Source organism: Protomyctophum parallelum (genome assembly GCF_964188405.1).
Source record: "Protomyctophum parallelum genome assembly, chromosome: 13".
Classification (NCBI taxonomy): domain Eukaryota; kingdom Metazoa; phylum Chordata; class Actinopteri; order Myctophiformes; family Myctophidae; genus Protomyctophum; species Protomyctophum parallelum.
The window spans coordinates 20,009,663-20,016,398 of record NC_139708.1 but is presented as its reverse complement, the minus strand read 5'-3'; the positions used below and the strand labels follow the sequence as shown (position 1 = coordinate 20,016,398).

At 41.0% G+C, this 6,736-nt stretch overlaps 1 protein-coding gene across 2 annotated transcripts in view; it reads left to right on the top strand.

Moving 5' to 3' along the window:
- ramp2 (receptor (G protein-coupled) activity modifying protein 2) overlaps positions 1 to 2,787 on the top strand; it is a 15,196-nt gene extending 12,409 nt beyond the window's left edge. For both annotated transcript variants that reach the window (XM_083779670.1, XM_083779671.1), the window contains one exon: positions 1 to 2,787. This exon is cut by the window's left edge and continues 457 nt beyond it. The gene's annotated coding sequence lies outside the window, so the exon portion shown is untranslated.
- The last annotated feature ends 3,949 nt before the right edge of the window (positions 2,788 to 6,736 follow it).

Below are 6,736 nucleotides of genomic sequence, written 5' to 3'. Positions count from 1 at the left end.
GCTACAGTATACAGTAACTAAGGGAAAAACATTGGCTGATATTTTGGGTTTAAAAGTGTTTCAACTAGTCAGCCAAATGAGATATCGGCAAATAAATCATATTACACTAATTGTAACTATGTTCTTGAGGTAACTGTTATCCCCAAAATCACGAAGGCTAATTTGACCTTTGGGATACACAAATCCTTTTGTCTGTCCAAAAATGTAGTTACGGCACTTTGGCTTTAAGGCAGTATACTGGAACCCCAATGTACAATGTCCTCAGTGCCTAATTAACTCTTAAACGCTCGAGTGTACAAGATGTTGACATTTTTACACTCTCAGATTTATAGAACGCGTAATTTGGTCCGCCCCGTGGTCCCCAGACCGGACGCTGAGAAGAACCATCGTGGTGGATGATGAGTTGTGGCTGATGTCACATTTTCCTACTTGAGATGGGCGGTCTGCTGAGACCCGGGGAGGACGTTGCCTCCGTCCAGCATACATGGGCTTTGATTCAATTCACCAACAACCCTGTGGAGGACTGGGGGTCTCCCTAACCTGCACTTCATAGTCCCCCATAGTCTAATAATCCTGGCATCAAGTTGATTGGATTCCGCATATTTAAATGAGAGATTATTATGTCTGTGTGTGGGCGTGCGTGTGTGAGGGCGTGTGTGTGTGTGTCCATGTGACTCCAGACAGTGCCCCACATCGTTTGATGATGGTGAAAACTAAAGTAGGCTATACAATAAATATCTTAGGACCTTTATAACTGAGCCAGACCCGTGACCATGTTGGTCGCAAGTGTTATTACAATTGTAACACCTTCTATAATGTAGTGAAATCTGAAAGCATGAGATGCTTCTTCTCAACTGGACTGACTTGTCCTGCATGTCCGTATGCAGGGCTTAATGACAACAGCTCTTAAAGCTGGCAAAGGTGAAAGAAAAGTACATTAATGTACCTCGCATTGTGTTGATTAATAAAACATGAAACTAGTTTGTTCACAGAACAACGTACGTAACCACTTATCCTTACCCTATCGTCCCTATTTTGGGCTTAGGCGAAGACTTTTGAAAATCAATTTTCAAAAAATAGCAAGCCTTGAGCTTACATAGGAAATGTGAAGAATTTTGAAACGTTTTGAAAAGTTTGGGGCTAAATAACCTCTATTTACTGTTCGGAAACCCCTCTGAACTAATCTGATTGTGTCACCACAGAGCAGAACACTGGCTGCTTTGATGTTTTCCAGGGTGTTTTCCTAAATGGAATATTTTGATGAAGATAATACACTTTAATTTATGACAACGGTCCTCCTCCTTGGACCAACAACATACTGTAGTGTATGAGTGAGTGTTGAAATAATGGACAGACAGGAGGAGGAAGAGTCTAATAAGCATATTTTGGCCTCGGTATGCGAGTCACTGACTGTGGAAGGTTGGGGGTCAGGGGTCACAGACGGTACGCCCTGAATATGGCACGTCTTTCCTGCTATTGTCTGTTCTGGGAACTGACTGAAGAGTCATTTGGCAGCGCCTTCTCTCCAGTGGTGGAAAAAGTATACTCACACATTTAGTTTTTTACTTAATAAGTAAAAGTATCAATACTGCAATCTAGAAATGCTCTGTTAGGGCTCACTCTCACCTTTCGATCTAGCATACAACGTTGATGCATGCTAGATGTAAGCAAGATGTAAGTGTCATGGCCGTCCCAATGCATTTCCAATGGAAGTCACATGGTTTGACACAACATTTGTGTTGTACGGCTTTCGGCTGTGTTTTGACTGCCCCCCTCCCCCTCATACAACACAAATGTTGTGTCAAACCATGTGACTCCCATTGGAAATGCATTGGGGCAAGATGTATCACACCCTTTGTATACAACAAGCATACATCAGTCTGTTGCGAAGGTGTGAGTGAGGCCTTACAAGTGAAAGTCAGGAGGTCAAAATTTACTTGGGTAAAAGAACAAAATAATTGGTATCAAAATGTACTTAAAGTACCAAATATAAATGTACTCATTGTGCAGAATGTCCCCATTTAAAATGTTTCAAAACCTTTTGAAAATAGCACATCTACAAGCTCACAATCGGTAGATGTAGATCGGCTATTTTCAAATGGCCGAAATGTACACAGGGCTGAAGTGATGTATGTTTTGTAATAATAATCAAAGTAACTTAGTAACTAAAGTTTCCAAATAAATGTAGTGGAATAAAAGTACATTTGGATCCGAGACGTAGTGGAGTAGAAGTATTGGAAATTGGAAATACTCAAGTAGAGTACAAATACCAAAAAATTGTATACTGTAAGTAAATGTTACTTTCCACCGCTGCTTTCCAGACGACGACGACGACAATCCTCACTGTTGTGTGAAGAGCCAATAAGCTTGTAGCTTAAAGGGCCACTTCAGCACTTTTAAACCTATCTTCATATAATTGGTCCTCTCACTAATGCTCATGATAAAATAGCACCATATGAAGATAAGTTGAAAAGTGGTGAGGTGGTCCTTTAATTTACCATCAAATGTCTGGATGTAAATCATCTGCTCTTTGGAGCAAATAAACTACGATTAACAAAGTGTATCGATGTCACAATGATATGATTTTTATTATTTTTAGCCTTGAAAGGCAATGACACCAAAGTAAGCACTGTTGTTTTTTTTTAAACAAAGAAATATTATGTGTACTGTACATATACACTGTACCATATTTCTGCTTTTGTCAGGACTAACATACAGTCTGTTCTCACACTGTTCTGTATGTATTGCAATGTGATTTTTTGATATCGTATAATTAAATCTGTTCTATTGCTACCGTATGTGGTTGGTTAATTTAATGCTCATTTATACCACCATCTCCTGTGCTCCTAAATAAATGGTTTGGTCGATTACACAATTAATTGATTATGGGCAGCATTAAATATAGATTTTTTCCTCCTTTCAAATAGTTTAAACAGTGAAGATTACAGACCTATAAGCTCACAACGGGGCAAAGCTTGTACTGTAGATCGGCTGTATAGTACCACAAACTGAAAAATATGGTCATAAGTGCACGGTAAATCAACCTCGATGAAAAAGGTGTTTTTTGTTGATTAAAAAAAACGTGCTAATCGATAATATCAAAAGAGTAATCGATCGCTAAGGAAATAAATAACCAATACTTGCAGGCCTAATAGTAATAGAATTGTTCAGTGAGTGTTACTGTGGCTTCTGTGTGCGGTTGGTGTATGGCTGCTTGTGTACGGTTGCTATACTGTATGCTCTACAAGTACTGATGTACTGTAGTGTGTAGTGAAGGAAGCAGTGACAGCAGTTTGTATCACACCCTCATCATCTGGCGCACACGACACTGTTGGGTGGGCCTCTGTGTGCGCGCGCGCGTGTGTGTGTGTGTGTGTGTGTGTCTGTGTGTGTTTGTGTGTGTGTGTGTGTACTTGTGTGTGTCTGTCAGGGCTGGGTGGAAAAGTGTGTTTGGTGACCCTCTTCCTTTCTACAAGGCAGGTCATCCCTGTCCCGCCCTCCATCTAATCCCAAAACTCTAGTAGTCCTTATTCTATCATAGTTTTACATAATACACATAATAGCTAACTCAAAGCCATACATGTCCACAACAATTTATCTCTTATGACAATTTTTTAACCTAAAATTAAATCAATATTATTCATAAATACCATACTGTTCCCCAAGGGCAGTTGAAGCTCTTGTTGATTTTCCAAAATGCCATGAAAATTATGGCATCTGACTCATTGAGGACAAATCACACACTTAATGGTGCAATGCCCACTATGGACCAGCAGGTGTCACTGGTACTGTTTCTCTGCAACAGTGTACGACTGTACGCTAAAAGAAATGCAATGTTCACTCTGATATTGTCTCCTTTCTTTTTAATCTCTCTTACAGAACAGAGTTGGGGACTATACTATAGTAGTAGCCTATAGTAGCCATTAAAAGTGAAAATTGAAAGTGTTCTTCTATTGCACATGACATGATGTAGAAGTTCCCTTGTGTTCATGTAGGCAGCTATTGATATTCCTGAATTCCGTATGTTCAGTATCCTGGTGTCAGTATCATGGTCAGGAGCCTATCCTAGTGTCAGTATGCTGGTGTCAGTATCATGGTCATTGTCCTGGTCAGTATCCTAGTGTCAGTATAATTGTGGTGTACTGGTGTCAGTATCATGCGTCGGTTAGCCTCGCGTTTAGTCGCGTAGCAATATGCATTGCAAAGGCAGATTGAAGGCTGGCTACGCGAGGCTAGGTGTCAGTATCCTAGTGTCAGTATCATGGTCATTATCCTGGTCAGTATCCAAGTGTCAGTATCCTCATTATCCTGGTCAATATCCTCCTCATGTCAGTATCATGGTCATTATCCTGGTCAGTATCCAAGTGTCAATATCCTAGTGTCAGTATCCTCATTATCCTGGTCAATATCCTCCTCGTGTCAGTATCCTGGTCAATATCCTGGTAGTGTCTGTAGGATATTTGACCCAGTATTTGTAGCCTAATTTGTATCAAAATACTAGCCCCATAATATGTTTTTGGGGCTTTTTGCCTTTATCGATATAATTACAGTAGTTTGACAGGGGGAGAGAGGGGAATACACGCAGCAAAGGTCATCGGGATTGGGACTCGAACCCACGACATGCATGGACTGCTCGGCCGGCCCAGGCCATAAATACTTTTTGATGTGTTTTCTCTGTATCTCTGGCTACAGTATACGTTGTTGTCATACACCTTTTGTGTCTTAATTACTTCCTGTAACACTGAATTTGCCCTCAGGGATCCAGTATCTTAAGTGAATAAGTCTTCCTACTTCCAGGCCACTTCCCTGCATGCTTCCGCTTCACAGGTGTTACTGATGGGCTCTGTTCCATTCTGGTCAAACAGAGTCAGGGTGCTGCTAGCCTCGATACCCAGGCTTTCATTTCAGGGTGCTGCCTGCTATTGTCCATGTTGGCTCACTGGAATCACTCTGCTACACCAGTGGGTCTCAAAGTGGCTTCCAAATTGCCCTGTACGGGTGTGTAACTCTGAGAGTGTAGAGGGTCCATTTGGTTCCATTTGTAGGCCTACACTCTCTGAGTTGGGGTCCTTGAAATAAAAAAACAGTTTGGGAACCACTGTACACTAAATGGAGCATTGCCTTAATTAGTATCATCGGTAACACCTGTGAAGGAAGTAGGGAAGAGGCACAGAGGCAGTAAGATCGGTTAATTTTATTCTGTGTGCATAAAGCCTCATTGTCCTACAAATCACACGTATATCTAACACTTATATAAATAACTATCAGAGTGCTGCAGCTGTCTGGTCTTGCCTTCCGTTCTCATCCATTCATGAGATTTTGCTGACTCAAAACAACAACAAACAAACAAATCATTTGTCACATACCGCAAAGTGTTTCAGAGTTTCAGTTAGGATGGGTTTGCACTTGCAGTATAGCTGCAGGTGGAGGTACAGGTACAGGTACAGGTGCTCTCGTGTTACATGAACTTATATAACACAACAATACAGCCAGTAAAACATGCACGCATGCACGCACACACGCATGCATGCACGCACACACACACACATGCACGCACGCAGCTGTGGACTGAATATCACTGATCACTGATTCAGACGTGTTCAGACTGTGGTGTCGTCCACATTTAACAGTTGTTGTATTGAGTTGTGCTTGAAATGTACTGTAATTCTGCAAACTGTTAATAAATACTTCAACTATACAATTATGCTTAGTGCATTATAGGCCTATATACAGTACTTTAAATAGGCATAGGAAATGTGTGTGTGTGTGTGTGTGTGTGTGTGTGTGTGTGTATATATACCGGTATATACCGGTAACTGATCTGTGTTTAAGCTTTTAAATGCATGCAGTACAGGCTGAATATTAAAAAAAAACATGTCAGCTCATCTTGAAAACAATCTATTTGGTGAAACTAATCTTTAAACATGCCATGGAACGCCTGTAGCTGCTCAACACTTTAAAATTCCCTCAGCTAAGGCGCAGCACATTACATAATATTGTGAGGTGCCTGAACTTGCACAAACTACAGTAAAATCAACTGATATGAAGTGTCCCCTAGGCGTCATCGTTCCAATGATCTAGCTGACATGTAATGGGCTGACAGGTCGCCGTGGGCCTGTTATCTCTCTCTCTCTCTCTGCCACAAACGAAACGGAGCAGGGAACATGTTGAAGGAACAATTCCACATTATGTTGTTATGTAACGCCATACAGAATTAATGAATGTGTATTTAGTACAATGCACAGCTTATTAACACGAGGGAATTACTATAATATCTCTATAATGGAGATGATATTCATATTTAACAAGTTGCGTTGGTGTGTGGAAGAGACCTTTAAACCATGCCAGAGTGTTGACTGCATAATAATCGACTTAAATAAGACCACACAAATGTTTGCTTGCTGTATAATATTATGCACAATATATTATCCAATAGCAATGTCAACAGTTTGAGTAACGGCCGAGCAAGGCTCCCTCTCTAGCATAAATGTATGTGTGTCTTTGTGTGTGCTCGTGCCGTGCATGCATGCAGCATGCATGCACATGTGTGACTGGGAGAGTGAGAAACAGTCAAAAGTGAACAAAATGTGAAATCAGTAAAATCGCTTCAGGGAATCCATGTCAGCACATTCCACATTTGGCTTCAAAAGTTATAGGCGTCACACCCACCGAGCCTGGCATATATATACCTCTAGGAAGGGGAGGATACCTCTACTCAGCCATCTGAGCACCTCGC